The following is an 18877-nucleotide window of genomic DNA, read 5'->3' as shown; positions in this document are numbered from 1 at the left end:
AAATAGCGTTACTCCTGGAGAGTCTAATCTGTCTTTCTGATATATGTTCCACGTGCTATCGAAAAATTCCCAGCTCCCTTCTTCAGGTTTCAACCGACTCTTAGTTCGTGGTATAATGTTGGAGCAACTGTTTTTTACGAGAGAGGCGTATTCTGGGGCCTTGCTGGAATTCTCCAGCAGATCAACTAATTTGACTTTGTATCCAGTCTGTTGAAGTAACTGGGTTATATGTTGCTGGTTTATCTGCTAGTAGTCTCGCAGTTCCACCTAATCATTTTTTAAATGTATTCCACATAGTATCGAGAGGGGAGATAAAGTTTGTTGTTCATTCATTCCTCTCAAAGAATCGTCCCACTTGTGCTCCTTCTTGTGCTGAGGGCTTGTGACAGACATAATCAAAGTTAAAAAATGCCTACTCCTGATTGCACAGCTATGCTCATGCATGTCTATATGGAGAAATAACAAAAGGAAAATGCCTCTTCTTTGTTCTAAAAAGGGCCGCATTGATTAATTATTGGGAAAGTGTGGGATTTACAGTGAGAATGACAAGTTCTTAAAATGGAGATTTGAGTCCTGTCATGCGCATAAGATTTCTTGCGTAAGATGATATTAATAAGCCTGCACAGATTACTAGTGGACTGAGTTATAATAATCCCTGTAAAACTTCAGAGTAAATGCAAGGCTTAACATGTCAACCGTTAATCGCGGTGCTACCAATGGAGTTTCGACATTTCATGTAGGCTGTATCAGTAAAAATAGATGTTCATAGTGCAGCATTGCGACTCACGTGTCAGAACGTTGCAAGCTAGGAGTGTGAGAGTTCACTTAATGTGGATCCGTCAGCAATACAATACTTCCACTGTTATACACTTTGCTGTTACGTTAGACGTCGCTCCTCCAGATCCTACAATTAATTTCATAATACATATATTCACGCAAATAAACCAAACTCCTTAGAGAAAAGCGGTGACATTTAATCTGTCGTAAAGGTGCGGTTTGTAGCGAAATATATTGATACAACATGTGAAGTATTTCGAGAAGAATTTTACGGTGGTTGTCAAGTTGTTACGTTAAATGGAAGCAAGGTTTACAGCGCTAGGTTTTTCTCTAGAAACCATGCCAAAGATCCTCATAATGTTCCAGTCAGGGAACTGGACTGTTTAGATGAGGTATTGGAATCCACGCGCATATTCGACGAACCCCGTTCAACTGAGGTAGCTGTGTGAATGTGGGCACCGTCATTCTGCAAAGACGGCCTTTATCAGGGAATAAAGTCTATATCATGGGACATATTAAACCACTTAAGTTGAACTTTCTTCTGAAGACGCTAGATGCGGTAGCACATATTTTGGAGGAGGGGGTTTTCTAATCCCTTACTAACTATCTTGATTTATGTTTCTCGCAGATGATTCCTTCAAGAAAACCACAGCAGTTTTGTTGACTCATTTCTGCCCAGCGTGAGACCGAATCCTTTGTCTATTGGCTGTTCTGGTTAATTCAGGTTTGTTGTACCACATTTAAGTTAGACGCAAGCATAAGAAACAGTGTCTTAAAGCAACCGAGACTTGAGATAAGTGTCTTGCCTTGCCAATGACAATTGGTTTCAAACACGATAAGAATTATTGCTTTCACTTAATGCAGGTATATCTCAAGTAGATTCTGAACGAACACTATGAAAAGAAAGGCATGTAATTGATATCTGACCTTGCACAATGCCATTGTGCACATAGAGCTCCACGTCTTCGTAGGTCAAACAACAGAGATATTGCACAGCAGCTGATTGGAGACTTGTAGTGCGGATCGAGGAATCACGATTGTCGCTCTTTTCAAGTGATGCAACCCGTTACACAATAAGGCGTTTACTCAGAAGTGTATGAAGGGTGTAATTTAGACCGAAGACGGTTTTGTGATGTTTTGGCGGTGTTTTAAGTGCCATGACTTTGGCCCACTTTTTGGGGTTGCTGTGGACATGAGACACGATTTTTATTTCTCGGTAACAAAATGTTGCTGTTTCTTCAGAATGTAATGATTAGTGTGCTGTAGACACTCCCGTCATCCAAGATGACAACAGATGTATTCACAAGTCGGTCCAAATGCGTTCAGCCACCTTATCACAAGCCGACTAACTGGAAAGTTTACCTGACGCTAATGTCGTAGAAAATGTGTGGAATAATTTGAAGGGTAGCGATCAACATATCAGCAGTAGTTGTAGATCTGCGGGATGTGATCATCAGAAAATTGTACAGTGGCGCGCTGAGTATTTACGAGCGTCGTTTAAATAAGTAATGCAGCACATTTTTTTCTGAAAGCAGGTTGGTTTTACTCAGATTTCCAATGCATCATATTACTACCCATTCTTTTGTGTACAAAACATGGTTCTTCAACGTAATCGCCATTCAATGCAACCGCGCAACTCCACCTTCAAATAGGACCTGTATGCCCGCATGTTACCACTACTGGTTGACTATGGAGCCACTGCCTTGGTGCATCAATAGCCCTCCCGTCACCCACGTACTGCTTTCCACGTAGTGCATCCTTTGTTAGGTCAAACAGATGACGTCCATAGGTGCGAAATAAGAGCTATAGTGTGGACGAGGGAGAACTTCGTTTGCATTTTTGTGGCAACAAACACGCGGAAGTAGTTTCTTCAGTTAGTGAGGGCAGCAAAGTACACTTCAGAATTGATTGTTGCATCATGAAGGAGGAAATCAAACAGAATAACCGCTTCAGAGTCCTTGAAGGCCGTCGCCATGACTTTACAGGTTGAGGGTGGTGCTTTGGACTCTTTCTTCAAAGGAGAGGTGGTGTGGCGCCACTCCATGGACTGCCATTTTGTTTTCTGTTCGAAGTGACGAACCTATGTTTCATCTCCTGTCTTGACGTTCGACAAAAAGCTGTCATAAACACTCTGGTATTGTGCAAGCATTTTGCTACAGATGGCTCTTTGTTGCTGTTTATGGTCATCTGATAGGCGGCGAGGAAGCTAGCGGGCACACACATTTGAATACACCAACTGGTGGCTGAGTGTGCTAGCATTATCAACAGATAGTCCAGTTGTGCAGCGAGGTGTCTGATTGTGATTCGTCGAATGAGTGACACGCTCGTAATTTCCAACACTGCAGGAGTCACAGCAGTGTGCGATCGGCTGGCGCATGGCAGGTCAGAGAGGTTCGCTTGACCTTGTTGCGACGGTGACAGATGCCTCGCCCAACGACTCATCCTACTTTTGTTCACTGCTAGGTCTCCGTAGACATTCTGCAAGCTCCCATGAATAACTCAGGCAATCTGGTTTTCCGCCAAAAGAAACTCAACGACAGCTCTCTGCTTGGAATGCACCTCCGTTACAGATGCCATATTGAAGGCTACGTACAGCGAAGCCACCTATCGGAACTTCATGAAACCATAGAGGCTCAGGCGAGAATATTCAACGATGTTCGTCAACAAATTCCGTATTTTTGAACCGAAACTGGCCAAGAAAAAATTGAGTAGCATTATTTATTGAAAGCCCGTCGCACAATTAGTTGGTTGAGCCGAATATGGTCTTGCTGAGGATATTGTTGACTCACTCTCTCGTCGATCTAAGACCATTAGAAAAACTAGGCGTTACAGGATGACTAATTTTTGTCCAGTATGCTTAGGCTCTGAGCACTATGGGCCTGAGGTCATCAGTCCCCTAGAACTTAGAACTACTTAAACCTAACTAAGCTAAGGACATCACACACAACCATGCCCGAGGCAGTATTCGAACGTGCGACCGTAGCGGTCGCGCGGTCCAGACTGTAGCGCCTAGAACCGCTCGGACACACCGGCCGGCTAGTATGCGTAGGTATACAGTTAAGGGCACCAAACTGATCTCTAGTCTACTGCACAGTAAGAATCTCAGTGTGGGGAGAAGATGGTCACCCAATTCTTAACGAAAAGTGAGCATTTGATTTCAGTTCTTCTAGATCCCTAAGGAAGAGTTACTTCTAATCAGTGTATGATATGCTACTAGTGTCAAATACGTAAATGGTGGATCTTGAAATTTTCGTATTCAGAGGTAAGTGACTTTATTTTGCGTCACACAGTTGACTACCTGCAACAAGAACATATGGAAGTTCTGCCAGGCATAGCGCTCTGCGAGTCCTTAGACCGATCAAAACATCCAAGGCTAGCAATGTTCCATGGAAGATGAGGCTGGAGCACCCTAAGTTAACTGAATTTGTCAACAGGAGTTTACTGACACTTTCTGCTGGTGGTCTCAAAGAAAGTAAAAGTGGGAACAGTTGTAAATTCATTCCAACTGACACAGCTGCTCACAAACCCAGAAACGTTTTATTGAATATGACAATGGCGGCGGAAGCCTACGTTTATATACAAACTAATTTGTTTCAGCGAATTATCCTCCTGGTTTTCAAGAGCGTGAACTGCACCACTATAGTCAATCTTCAGACAGGGTTTCGCCACTGTTGTCACGAAACTGTTAACTACCGTCTATCGTATTAGCATGGTATTGTATTAAAGGCGGGTTGTAAGACTTTCTGTCCAGCTTTGTAGCCCGCCACTCAACTTCTCAGGCTACCATGTGAAGGATACTGGGTCGATTTGAGGTACTGTACTGCAGAGGGATTTTTCTTGGTGGGAGGACTAGAATGGAGTGCACAGATATTTGAGGAAAACTGAGGATCTATTTGGAATGTACGTAGTGGTTCTATTTTGGATACCCTGACATTAATGGTACCAAGAGTGCTTTAATAACTATAAAGTATCTGCCCGAAAAGGCCTCTTAAGGCCCAATAGTATCGACCGACCACCGTGTCTTCCTCTAGCGATAGACGTCACTGGATGCGGATATGGACTGGCATGAGGTCTGCACACCGTTCTCCTGGACGTTATCAGTTTTCATGACCAGAGCCACTACTCAGTCTAGTAGCTCCTCAACTGGCCTCACAGGGGCTGAATGCAGCCCGCTTGCCAACACGGCTCGGCGGACCAGACAGTAATCCATCCAGTTTCTAGCCAAAACCAACACTGATCAACTTCGGTGATTTGACGGGAACCGGTGTTACCACAGAGGCAAGATCGTTGGCTCTGCTAACTATAGGGTTTGCAAAATAAAACTGACCTGGAAAATGTTTCATTCACCTTAACATAGGCAACCGTAAATTTCATGGGGCAGTTTTATTTTGGCCACCCCGTACATGCCAATCTATGTTGCTGTCCAGTGACCCCCATGGAATGGAATGACACAGCTATCAGTAACCAGCAGGTGGTTCAAGGTGTCTAATCGCAATAGCTGTTGTGTAAGAGTGGAGCAGAATTATACACACGGGTAGCTGAATTAGATATAGCTGATGTGTTGGACGGTATATCGCTGCAGGAATAGAATATTTCAGAGTTTTACATGACTGAGATGTGGCCATCGGTGTGACAGTTGAGCATAGGATGAGTGAAGCATGTAATATAAGCACATTTGGTCGCGGCCGTGTCATGTGTGCCCGAGGCATCTCCGAGATGATACTTACTCTGGTCTTTTCATGGTCACCTTGTAGTGAGTACCGTAAGTATTTTGATTTAGGAAAACCAACTGTCTTCAGAGTCAAATGCGGTGAGCAATAATGTGTTCATGATGGGGTCGCCAGTGTCAAACGCGGATGCGAAAACAAATAGACAGTTTGATATAATTCTATTGAGTTCAAATGGTTCTCAGCACTATGGGACCTAACATCTGAGGTCATCAGTCCCCTAAACTTAGAACTACTTAAACCTGCTTAAGCTAAGGATATCACACACATCCATGCCCGAGGCAGGATTCGAACCTGCGGCCGTAGCAGCAGCGCGATTCCGGACTGAAGCGCCTAGAACCGCTCGGCCACAGGGGCCGACCTCTATTGAGTATTCCGCTTTTTTCGTAAATAAAAAATCAGTTGAAAGCACGCGCACTACGCCTGATAGAAAGTTTAAGAAGGAAGGCCTTTTGATCTCGTAAATTAAATTTGCGCGTAATACAGATTTTTTCATAAACTTCACAGAAGTTGCAGGACAGAAGGTGCAAGACTAATAAATAATATCTTCAGACTATCTTTTGTTCAATGGCATACGAGACCCAAACTACACAATACGCGGGCAAAACCTATCCTCTTTTATGGCAGTGAAGCTTGGACAATCTTCAGAGATGACGAATCGAGACTAATGAGAGCCGAGATTCGGCTCGTGAGAAGAACAGCTGGCTATTGAAGAGCGAAAGGTCTGATGACATCCTTAAGGATCCCAATGCAGAACCAATGCTCAACACAGTACAGAATTAAAGAACATCACGGAAAGACCATGCGCTATGGTTGGAGAATGGCCGGAACCCTCCCACCCCCCTCCCCCCTTCTCACCAAGGTAGAAGATAGGTGGGAAGTCCAACAAGGAGGTGGACTGAGGCAGTAATAGGCCAGCTGCCCTAAACTTCATAGGAAGAAGAAAGAAGATGGTCCAGATATAAGACACTTCCCTCTATAGCATAACAATGTTTGAATTGATCTGTTTCTTTTCACATCAGTTTTTTTACGCACATTTACTTTATGAGGTTTTGTCGTGCAGTTCAAAGTTCTCGTGTTTTGTTTCCTTTTCAGAAATTATCTCCGGCATTACTAACATTTATTGGTAGTCAGAACCATCTCCAAATCACAGTGACGTAATAGGTTATGTGCAGCATAGCTCCCATGACCTAATCCTGCAAAGCCTGTGGTGAGAACACTGCTCAACTTTCTTTTCGACACTCTCTTTAAGAAGCATTCTGAAAGAACTGAGGAATCACAGTTGACGTACTTTTCAACTGAAAACCGATGCAGCTAGCATTTGCCAGTTAAAACACAGATAGAAATATATCGCTAACTTAGGAAGTATGTTGTCTTTTCGAAATGCGAGCCGTAATTGTTAATTTTAATTTCCTGTATAATCTGTATACTGATTTTTGTGTGGCTTCGTTATATTGATTTACTAAATCAACTTTTTTTTTTTTTTAATAGCATGGCGTACGTGGCTGTGGATTTTGTTTTCCTCGATCAATAAGTTTCGTACAAAAAGGGACTACCAGATATTTACAGTGAGAATCTAGATTACGTAATTCTCCTCTGAAGGAAAGGTTTAAGACACCGTTAATTTGCGGAACATTGATAGGGCACTGTGGGAGAATGGACAGTCAGCATCTTTTCCAGTAAGCCATCTCAATCTATATCAGCTCTCGTTACGCCAGTGGAACATATTGTCTCCCCACCATCTCTAGAGAAGTGCACGGGGAACGCAGTTGCATCATCACCAAACACAATCTTAATAGTTGAAAGCTGCGTTAATCGTTTGTAAACAAGTAGCTGACGAAAAACGAAAGCCGCCTGCATCAGCACTCAGGTTTTGCGCATTCAGATAAGCTACTTTGTGTCTAGTCGCTTAAAAGAGGTTAACTGTTCTTTAATCCATGATTGTGAAAGTAAGTACTTTTACTGTAGTTACCTCCAGTAATTATCTAACGAGCTCTTATCATGAATATATCTAATGTGTTTAATCATCTTTCATGCACCTTTTTACTCGTGTGGCTGAAACACTGTAACGGTCAACGCAAACTTTACAGAAGCCTTCTGAACTACTGTGCGCATTGAGGGTAAATTTGTCAAGCCCCAACAAGGAAATGAAAAAAATCAATCATCAAACGCTGTCTTCTTTCTAGGACATTAACTTCAAACCTCTTTTGAATACCCTACAATAAAACCCTGAAGCATTGGGAGAAACTGCGTATGTTGATGATTTCCTAATATGAGCCGAAGGACTACAACGAGAAACGAAGGAGACATGGTTCAGAGATGTTGCAGACTGAATAAAATTTCTATCACTGTTCAGAAATCTGGGTATGAAATGCTAAAAGGCAGATTAAGCTACAGCCGAAATCCTATAACCAGAATTAATGATGTACCCAGAGGCAGCCGTCTTAGCTATATCTAAACCGTAAAGAAAAAAAAATGCACCACGAAGGATGTGTCCTAATAGGACGGAAATCAGTAGATGTGATGTACACACACAGACTAACGAAAGATTACAATTTGAGGAAAATTAGATGATTTATTCAAGAGAAAGAGCTTCACCAATTGAGCAAGTCAGTAACACGTTTGTCCACCTCAGGCCCTTATGCAAAAAGTTATTCGGCTTGATATTGATTGGTAGAGTTGTTGGACGTCCTGCTGATGGATATCTTGCCAAATTCTGTCCAATTGATGCTTTAGATCATCGAAATACCCAGACGGTATGGAGGGCCCTGCCCGTAATGCTCTAATCGTTCTCGACTGGGGACAGATTCAGCGATCTTGCTGGCCAAAGTAGGTTTTGGAAACCACGAAGAAAAACAGTAGGAACTCTCGCCGAGCGGGCATTATGTTGTTGAAATGTAAGCTCAGGGCGGCCTGCCATGAAGGGCTACAAAACGGGGCGTAGAATATCGTCGACGTACTGCTGTGCTGTAAGGATGTCGCGGATGACAACGAAAGGAGACCTACTATGAAATGAAATGGCACCTCAAGCTGTTACTCCAGGTGTCGGGCCGTCGGGTCGGTATCCCACTGCTGTCCACGGCTTTTCCAGACACGTCTTCTGCGGTCATCGGGGCTCAGTTCGAAGCGTGACCACCACTGAAGACAATTCTATTGCAGTGAATGAGATTCCAGGCGAAATATAATGGGCACGTTAAGAAATAATAACAACATCTCTGAATTCTGTACAATTTGTTTCAAAAATGTTATATAAAACCATATGCTCCAATTAATTACCTAGTTGATATTGATAAGGATGCAGAAATAGATACAGAAATGATATAACAGAATTGTTGCTATGGATCATGAAATCTACAGAACACTTTGTAATTACCGAAGTAAAGCAAACAGTTGTTTGGTGGCGTAAATAGAGACTGTTATGCAGTTCATGGGTTTCGCATGGGTTTCACAGCATCGCTTTGTAAGCGTTTATTGACAGTAACGGTGACTGAGCTCATAAAACGATATTTTATTTTTCCTCAGATCAGATATTCACCCAACTGAAATGAGAATCTTGTGACAAGGGAGATTGTGAAACGATTACACCCGCAACATGTACACTACCTTTGAACTTTCTTCATGGCTGATATCTAAAACGACACGTCATTAAATTTTCTGGCTCTTGATATTTTGGCAATATATGTTTTTTCTTGTGTTCATAGTAGTGTTTCTCATTGGCAATAAAGGTCTAAATCCATTGATATTACAGTTCTTAGCCCTGTAGCGTGTTTCTCTCTACCTCTCTCTCTCTCGCTGTCTCTCTTTCACTCAGTCACTCTCTCTCACACACACACACACACACACACACACACGTATATATATATATATATATATATATATATATATATATATATACACGTACACTAGGTATAAAACTGAATACTGCACTGAGCGTGTTGGCATCGATAAATACACTGGAGCCGTGTCGGAGCGAGACTGCTTGAAACCCTGCTTCCCCGAGTTGCCTCATGCAAACGTGATTTAATGTGATTTCTTCTGTGTGTTCTCCCCCGTGTGGAACTGCGACCGCCCCCACCTCCCCCCCCCCCGCCCTCCCGCACCCTACCTTACACACACACATCAAAAATGTCTAGAGGTTTTATTTAGAAACAGACGAATAATAACTCAGTTCCATTTTTTATTTGAAATGAACTGGACAGGTATGGAATTACTTGGCGACCAGAACCAAGAGGAAAGACTCCGATAAACTGTCAGGCTGAAATACAAATGGTGTAAATACGCTGTATTTCCACTCACAACAGATAGTAGTCTTCTTTATTTCAGATTCTTCGGAGAAAAGCATTCTTGTAGGAGAACAATGTACCGTACACTTTAATACGACATACAACAAAAGTAATGAAGTATAACAGTATGGAAAAAGGAGAAACGAGCAATATTTGTCCGCTGACTGAAATTTATTCCTTAACCACGATAATTTTTAATTGACATTTCATGAGCAAGTATTTCGTAATAATCAATTTAGATGAAAATCCTTTCCTTCGTCACGACCTTATGGGCATGAGCAAAGAGACCTTTCGTGATGTGTGGCATCGTTCTTCTAAAAATCATCATAATTAACTAGATTTGCGTATATCAAACGTGAAGCCAGATTGAAAAATGTCGTCGAAGAAAAATAGGAAACAGTAGATGTATACACGAACGTGACAACCGATTCTACTGGAAACAAATAACACTAGTATTACATTACTTATGCCTCTCCTTAGTACGAATTCATTCCAGAATCAGCAATGTTACGCAGTTAGCTGTAGATGTTTCTTTCGTTTTCTTTCAAGTCCTGAGAACGCTGGCAGTACCCAGAACTCGCCATGAGATAAAGACTGAAAATATAGTATACTGTCGTGGAATGAAACCAGGATACGGTACGATTCTAAAACTACGGTATGAATACACATTTAATTCACCGCAGAAATGAGTATTGAAAATTGTGAAAATTAACAATCTGTTTTTAAATACATAGCCCCTCAGTTGAACCCTGTGTTTTTATTTTAAAAAAATGATTTTCGCAAGAGCTGAACAGCAGTGAAGGTTATAAAGTATCATCATCTACAATAACTTCGGTAGGATTCTCTTTTACAGTTGGCTTTTAGGATGAGGAGAAACCCAGAGTAATCTTATGCTTCAAATTATTTATAGTACATAAAATCACCTAAAATCCCTCAACAAGGAAAAAGCAACAGGACCTGAAGAATTGCCTCTGTGATCCTATTTAGATTGCGTGAGTCAGTTTGTTCATGAGCCGCAGTTTATAGTAGACCAGTCGAAGAAAGAAGCATTCTAAGCTGATGAGGAACAATTGCGCACGTAATTCCCATTTTCAAAAGTTATCGGACAGAGGCACAACTACAGGCTAATATTCCTTACGTCAGTCCCTTGTAAAATTGTGGAATACTTTTTATGTTCGCGTGTTATGAACTCCTTTCAAGATCGAAACCAATATGTATAAATCAACGTGTAAACAGCGATCTAGTGAAGTCTAGCTTGTTCCTCTCGCACATGCGATCCAAAAGACAATCAACAGCAGCTCCTAGGTTAACGTCCTTTTCCTTCCTTATGAAAGTCATTCCATACAGTTCCGTATTGTCGCCTGGTGAACAGAGACAGCTTTGTGATTGTAATGTGGCTGTATCGAAGACAAAACTCAACATGGTTCTTAATGGAGAGGAGTCGTCGTCGTCGTTGTCGTTGTAAGTGAAAGTAACCCGTTACTATTGACGACGTGTACGGGGTACAGCAAAACGAAGCAGCAGGGGACAGCGCCTACCGCTAGGCTACCCACTCGGCAGCAACCTATTAGTGTGTACGCCGACGCCACCGCCCTTTGCGTGATATACAGTTTACGGCAGATGCGAACGTATTCGGCGCCATCTGACGACCTAAATTATGTCAGGCCCATTTAGATAAGTTTCTCTAGCGGTCTGTCTGCCAAAGTATTGGCCTATTAGCAGTCTTTGGTCCCAATAGTCCCGAAGTTCCTAAGCTTTGTTGGATGATGTTTCCAGACATGGATTCCTACCCTAATTTTTTCTTTCTTTATCAAAAATTCGTCTACAATGCCTCGAAATTGGTCTGCACAAACGATGTGGCGGGCAAGGTCGGCACCTATGTGAGACTTGCGGGATACTAGAAAATTGTCGCAAGAACTGGAAAGGACTGCAGAGGATCGACAATTGGTACGGTATTACCAGCCGACAATGAACGTAAACAAATGCTATGTAATGCACACAAAGAGGCGAGAAAACTCATTAATGTTCGAATACAAGACTAGCACTCAGTCAGTGGAAACAAAACCAGCCATACAATATGTTGAAGAATGGTTTGAAGTGGTTTGAACTGGAATGCGCACGTGAAACATGCAGGAAAATCTGATACCAGGCAGAAATTCGTTGGAAGATTCGAAGGAATCGTAAATAGGAGTTTACAAAACCAACGTTTAACAGATTCGCGAGTGCTGCTCGTCAGTCTGGAATCTTCAGCAGGTAGGATTAATAGCGTCATGGAGATGTTCATCAAACTACAACAGCAGACGCGAAAAAGAGGCGTTGTGCTTCAAGGGGAGGTTCCTGGAACATGTGTTCCAAGGAGAGTCATTCAGCGACTTAATTCGTCGCACATACACCTCACGTAAAGACCATGACACGTAAGGCACAGATATTCGAGCTCATGCGGTCGCTTACCGACAGTCGTTCTACCACGCTCCTGTCAATAATGGAACATGAAAGAAGAAACACAACAGTAACTGGAGTACCTGCCGCTATATTCAGTAAGTTTCGAATAAATGTAGGTGAGTATACTATGATTGTCTATCTGTCAAAGCTTGGAAAACGTGGTATGTGCTCTTGACTTGCAGGTACTATTGTATAGAATATTATGATCCATATTCTCAGAAACAATCTTTGTACGAGTATCATCGTTTGTTCCGTGTCAGTAAAGTGTAAACAAATAATACTTGCATGAAAACCGTACAAAAACCATTGCCGGATTGTAAGATTATTTTCATCTGTCTCTGAATTGCCTTAGAGTTACATAGAAGAACTGTTTAGCTGTTCGGTTCCCTTTACGGGGAATCTAAAGATTTAGATTTCCCTACTTTACATTATTCTCATTACACACTATAATCAGAACATCCATCTCTGTTGAGATTTTGTAGGATTATCTACAGTGACATTTCCGCTACCTGTGTTTGCAATCAAGTATTTGTTACAGCGAGTACTTGATTTTCTGAAGTATGTTACAATGTCCTACTTTATGAGGGAATAAAAAGGAATGACGTGCTATGCCACAGTCATTTTCGACGTTATGGATCGGTTTTCCTTCTTTTTTTAAAATACATTTTAGTGAAATGATGCTTCCTTTCTGTGAGTATTGGTTACCGTATTTTTTCCATACTACAAATGAAATCGCAAGATACATGGCTCTCGCGTGTGTCTCTGGAGCATGCTTTGTGTGTCCCACAGTATTTCCTCGACTCAGCTGCAGTACATCGTCATGTGTTGCGTGCTTGTTGGAAAGTAGAAGGAGCTACGATGTCCAAAAACTTGCCCATTTGCAGGAAAGACAGGGATACACAAAACGTGATCCAGTGGCATACTGGAGAGCCATACGTTGAACATACCCGCCGGGGAAAGCTAAACAGTCACATCAAATCGCAAGATGTTTGAAAGTTGGGCTATTGTAAATATAAATCTCAGGGCAAGTAGTAAGTGTGACACTAAGAGAAATTAGTGCTGAGTTAAAAGAGGCAAGGGGCAACCTCAAAAGCCATTGACGAAAGTCAGACTATTGCACCAAATGTTTTGTAGTGCCTACTTGGAAGACAGGGAAGAGACACTGAGCTGCATTGCTGAAGAAACTCCGACTGAAATTTCATGTGGACGTTTTAATCACCTAGTGTAAGGTACTTTTTGTTGGTTGTGTCTGACGGAGGACGATTAATATTTAACGTTCCGTCCATGATGTCATTACTGACGGAACACAGGCTTGGAGTAGGACGAGGAAGGAAATCTGCGGTGCAATTTGAGAGGAATTTTCATCAAACGGTTTATTAATACTATCCGTTAATGTATTAGACTAATTTCCTGCCGGCCGGTGTGACGAGCGGTTCTAGACGCTTCAGTCTGGAACCGCGCGACCACTACGGTCGCAGGTTCGAATCCTGCCTCGGGCAAGGATGTGCGTGGTGTCCTTAGGTTCGTTAGGTTTAAGTAGTTCTAAGTTGTAGAGGACAGATGACCTCAGACGAAAATTCCCATAGTGCTCAGAGCCATTTGAACTAATTTCCTTTTGCGCATTATTCTCTAATAATTTTTGAGGCCATTTTTGATTTCTCCCAAGTGTTTTACTTTTCCTTTCGTCGAGGAGGACATTGAGAAAAGATTAATTACGTTCAAATGTGACTCAAAACTGCAATACACATATACTGACCAACTTTCATGGTTCAGATTCATACCGACGGTGAAAAATAGCGGACAGTGTAGCAGCAGTTAAACATTCAGGCAACAACAATACGTTTATACGAAGGCCAACGATAGCTCTGCTACAAACTTACAGAAACCAATGGTGCATTACGCTGTCACAAAGTAACGTAACTGAGAAAAGAAATCTATAGAAGGGCGCAGTATTACAAGCTCACTCAAAAATCAATAAACAAAATAAAAACAGGATTTTAAAAATGCGTGGAGAGTAAAACAGAAATAGTTTACAGAAACTTTTGTTCAAAAAACAAGAAACAGCCGCAGTGCCGTCATTACTCACCACGACTGTGTAGTTAGATGCGCACTGTGCTATGAGAGGAGCGCGCTGCCGCTTTTCCGCGCTGCTGCGAGGGCTGGCCGGCTGTGGCCGGATTGGGGTCCCTGTCCCGTGTGAGGCGATAGTAGCCGCGGTGTCACCACTTTATAACGCGAGCCGCCTACGGCTGACGTCGCAGCGGCGCTCCCAGGCATTACCTCCAGTCCTGGTCATCGGTTGCAAAGTCCACCGCCACGACGCTGTGGTAAGTAGCCTCAAAGCTCCGTGTTTAATCAGGAGAGCTCTTTGTCGTACATTATCTCTACTTGCTGGATTCTCGTTCCAGTAGCAGATGATGACAGCACTTTAGCCGGCTGACGCCGTAATTTTTCCTTATTATTCTGATTTCACAGATGACCGTTGCACAACATTTTGGTTTTGGTCTCTTTCTCTGGATTTTTATTCAGATACTGTATGAACGACAATCGGAAAGTGTCCTACCAGATTTCTTCCCTTCTCCGTGACTTTCAACTTGACCTTGTTTTCCATCTTTTTCTTGTTTATCTTTTCCCTCGTTTTTCGTCAAGCTGCATATCTTCCAGTTTCAATTGTGTTCCTATTGGAGGCTTTTTATTTTGTCTGCCGATATTGCCGGCCGGAGTGGCCGAACGGTTCTAGGCGCTACAGTCTGGAACTGCGCGACCGCTACGGTCGCAGGTTCGAAGCCTGCCTCGGGCATGGATGTGTGTGATGTCCTTAGGTTAGTTAGGTTTAAGTAGTTCTAAGTTCTAGGGGACTGATGACCACAGCAGTTAAGTCCCATACTGCTCAGAGCCATTTGAACCATTTCTACCGATATTTTTCTTCTTCTTGGACAATCAAGCAGCAACATCCGGCCGAAACAGACGCAGCAACAGAGAAGTAACAAATTTTGTGACTTTTACGAGTTACCAACCAGGAGCGAATTATATAATATCATCTGGGTGGCTTAATAGTTTAGTTTCTTCAGTTCCTGCATGTTAATTTAATATCTATAGCCAGACTTCTCGCGTTTTCGATGCGTCGGAAAGTAAACCGACGTTGTGACATATTACAAGTTCCTAATTAAGGGGGAATTATTTAGTTTCACCTGAGTGCTTCGGCAGTTAGGTTTTTGAACCTCTGCATATTAATCTAATCTATTAGATACAGTTCCTGAGTTTTCGTCAGCATCTACAGTAGATGCCGAGAATCCTTTTATCTGGGTAGTTTAATTTTCCACTGTCTTCAGTATGGATAGAAAATGTGATTGTTGTATGTGGAAGTGAGCCGAGTTGGTGACACTTCGCTCTCAGTTTCAGGCTGTGATAGCTTCGGTTACACAGCTCGAATGGCTCTGAGCACTATGCGACTTAACTTCTGAGGTCATTAGTCGCCTAGAACTTAGAACTAATTAAACCTAACTAACCTAAGGACATCACACACATCCATGCCCGAGGCAGGATTCGAACCTGCGACCGTAGCGGTCACGCGGTTCCAGACTGAAGCGCCTTTAACCGCACGGCCACAACGGCCGGCTTACACAGCTCGAAGCTGCAGTGGATGGGCACCACTGTTGTGGTCAGCCATGGGGATCCAACGGACGTCCAGCACGTCAGAGTCCTCCAGTCGGTCCTCACCAGTGGTGAGCTCAGTTACTGCTCTCACTGAAGTTGACCCCTCACCTTTGGTCGACTGGGGGTCTCCCCAGGACGTAGCAGGCGACAAAAGACTTCCCAGGGGGCCGCACATAAGGCCTCCCCGGTCCATCTGACAAACAGGTTCCGGGTGCTGTCTGTGGCTGTAACTGTCGCTGAGCCAGATGCTGTCGCCTGTCCTGTTTCAGGGCAAACCTCTCAGCCTGCAAGATCCGGGCAATCACAGATGGTGGGATTACTGACACTTGGGAGCTCCAACATGAAGCGCGTTATGGGGCCCCTTAGGGACATGGCTGCCAAGAAGGGAAAGAAAACCAATGTGCACTCCATGTACATATCGGGTCGGGTCATTCCAGATATGGAACAGGTCCTCCCAGATGCCATGAAGAGCAAGGGTGCAGCCAACTGCAGATGATAGCTCACGTCTGTACCAATCATGTGTGTCACTTTGGATTGGAAGAGATTCTCTCTGATTTCGAGAGGCTAATAATGGCTGCCAGTCTTGCTTGCAAGATGAAAGCAGAGCTGATCATTTGCAGCATAGTCGACAGGTTCGATTGAGGACCTCTTGTACAGAGCCAAGTGGAGGGTCTGAATCAGAGGCTCAGACGGTTCTGCGACCGTGTAGGCTGCCGATTCCTCGACTTTCGCCAAAGCGTGGTCGGGTTTCGGGTTCCACTGAATGAGTCAGGTGTCCACTATACGCAGGAGGCGGCTACACGGGTAGCGGGGGCTGTGTGGCGTGGTGTGGGCGTTTTTTTACCTTAGAGTGTCTCAGGAAAACACAAGAAGGGCTTCAGTCATAAAGAGTGCAGGCCAAACACAGGAAGAACGTAGATACAGGAACATCGGTATAACAGTTGTAAATTGTCGTAGCGGTGTTGGGAACATATCTTAGTTCCAAGTGCTAGTAGAAAGCACTGATGCTCAAATCGTTATAGGCACTGAAAGATGGCTAAAGCTGGAGATAAGCTCAGCCGAAATTTTTGCGAAGAACCTAACGGTGTTCCGAAAGGATAGGCTACACATGGTTGGCGGTTGCGTGTTTGTTGCTGTTAGCAGTAGTTTATCTTGTCGCGAGATTGAATTAGATCGTTGCTGTGAGAAAGTACGGGCAGAGGTCATTGTTGGCAACTGGAACATAATAATAATGGGATCCTTTCACCGACCTCCCAATTCAGGTGATACGGTTGCTGAAAGGTTCGAAGAAAACTTGAGTTTGATTTCAAACGCGTACCCGACTTAAACGATTATAGTTGGTGATGACTTTAATTTACCCTCGATATGTTGGTGAAAATACATGTTTAATTCCGGAGGTACCCATAAAACATCATCCGAAATTATGCTAAACGCAATCTCTGAAAATTATTTCGAGCAGTTAATTCATGAGCCCACGCGAATAGTAAAATGTTGTGAAAACACACTTGACCTCTTAGCGACAAATAATCCTGAGTAAATAACGAGCATCAAAACGGATACAGGGATTAGTGAACACAGGGTTGTCGTAGCGAGGCTGAGTATTGTAACCCCAAGTCCTCCAAAAATAAACGAAAAATATATCTATTCAAAAAAGCAGATACAAACGTACTTCACGCGTTCCTGAGAGACAGTCTCACTCATTCCAAATTAACAATGTAAGTGTAGATCAGATGTGGTTTGAATTTATAGATATAGTAGCGGCAGCAATTGAGAGATTTATACCAAATAAATTAACAAACGACGGAGCTGACACCCCTTGGTGCACAGTACACTGTTGCAAAAACAACTTCAAAAACATGCCAAATTTAAACAGACGCAAAATCCCCAAGATTGGCGATCTTTTACAGAAGATCGAAACTTAGCGGGTACTTCAATGCCAGATGATTATAATAGTTACCAGAATGAAACTTTGTCTCGAAACCTGGCAGAAAATCCAAAGAGATTCTGGTCGTATGTGAAGAATCCTAGCGGAAAGACACAATCAATGCCTTCTCTGCGCGACAGCAATGGAGATACTATCGGCGACAGTGCTGTCAAAGCAGAGTTACCAAATACAGCCTTCTCAAATGACTTCACAAAAGAAGACAAAGTAAATATTCAAGAATTCGAATCAAGAACAGCTTCCAACGTGAGTAAGGTAGAAGTAAATATCCTCGGAGTAGAGAAGAAACTTTAAATCACTTATTAAAAGCAAGTCTTCTGACCAACACTGTATACCAATTACGTTCCTTTCAGAGTATGCTGATGCAATACCTCCATACTTAACAATCATATACAACCGTTTTCTCGACGAAAGATTCGTACACAAAGACTGGAAAGTTGCACAGGTCACATCAATATTCGAGGTAGGAGGAGTAACCCACTAAATTACAGCCCCATATCGTTAACGTCGATATGCAGCAGGATTTTGGAACATATATTGCGTTCGAACATTATGAATTACCTCGAAGAAAACGGTCTTTTGACACACAGTCAACATGGATTTAGAAAACATCGTTCTTGTGTTACACAACTAGCTCTTTACTCGCATGAGGTGTTGAGTGCTGTTGACAAGGGATCTCAAATTGATTCCGTATTTCTGGATTTCCGGAAGGCTTTGGACACTGTATCACGCAAGCGGCTTGTTGTGAAATTGCGCGCTTATGGAATATCATCTCAGTTATGTGACTGGGTTCGTGATTTCCTCTCAGAGAGGTCACAGTTCGTAGTAACTGACGGAAAGTCATCGAGAAAAACAGAAGTGATTTCTGTTGCTCCCAAAGGTGGTGTTATAGGCCCTTTGCTGTTCCTTATCTATATAAACGATTTGGGAGGCAATCTGAACAGCCGTCTCAGGTTGTTTGCAGATGAAGCTGTCGTTTATAGATTAGTGAAGGCATCAGAAGATCAAAACAAACTGCAAAACGATTTAGAAAAGATATCTGTATGGTG

At 42.8% G+C, this 18877-nt stretch overlaps 1 protein-coding gene across 1 annotated transcript in view; it reads right to left on the bottom strand.

Moving 5' to 3' along the window:
- The window catches only part of LOC126236075 (sodium-independent sulfate anion transporter-like), a 69233-nt gene extending 54817 nt beyond the window's left edge, over window positions 1–14416 (bottom strand). Inside the window, exon 1 of the mRNA XM_049945135.1 lies at window positions 14316–14416. The gene's annotated coding sequence lies outside the window, so the exon portion shown is untranslated. The remainder of the gene's footprint in view (window positions 1–14315) is intronic.
- Window positions 14417–18877: the final 4461 nt, after the last annotated feature.

This window comes from Schistocerca nitens, chromosome 2, assembly GCF_023898315.1.
Source record: "Schistocerca nitens isolate TAMUIC-IGC-003100 chromosome 2, iqSchNite1.1, whole genome shotgun sequence".
NCBI lineage: Eukaryota > Metazoa > Arthropoda > Insecta > Orthoptera > Acrididae > Schistocerca > Schistocerca nitens.
The sequence above is the reverse complement of the archived record's forward strand: the minus strand, read 5'-3'. Positions and strand labels throughout refer to the sequence as shown.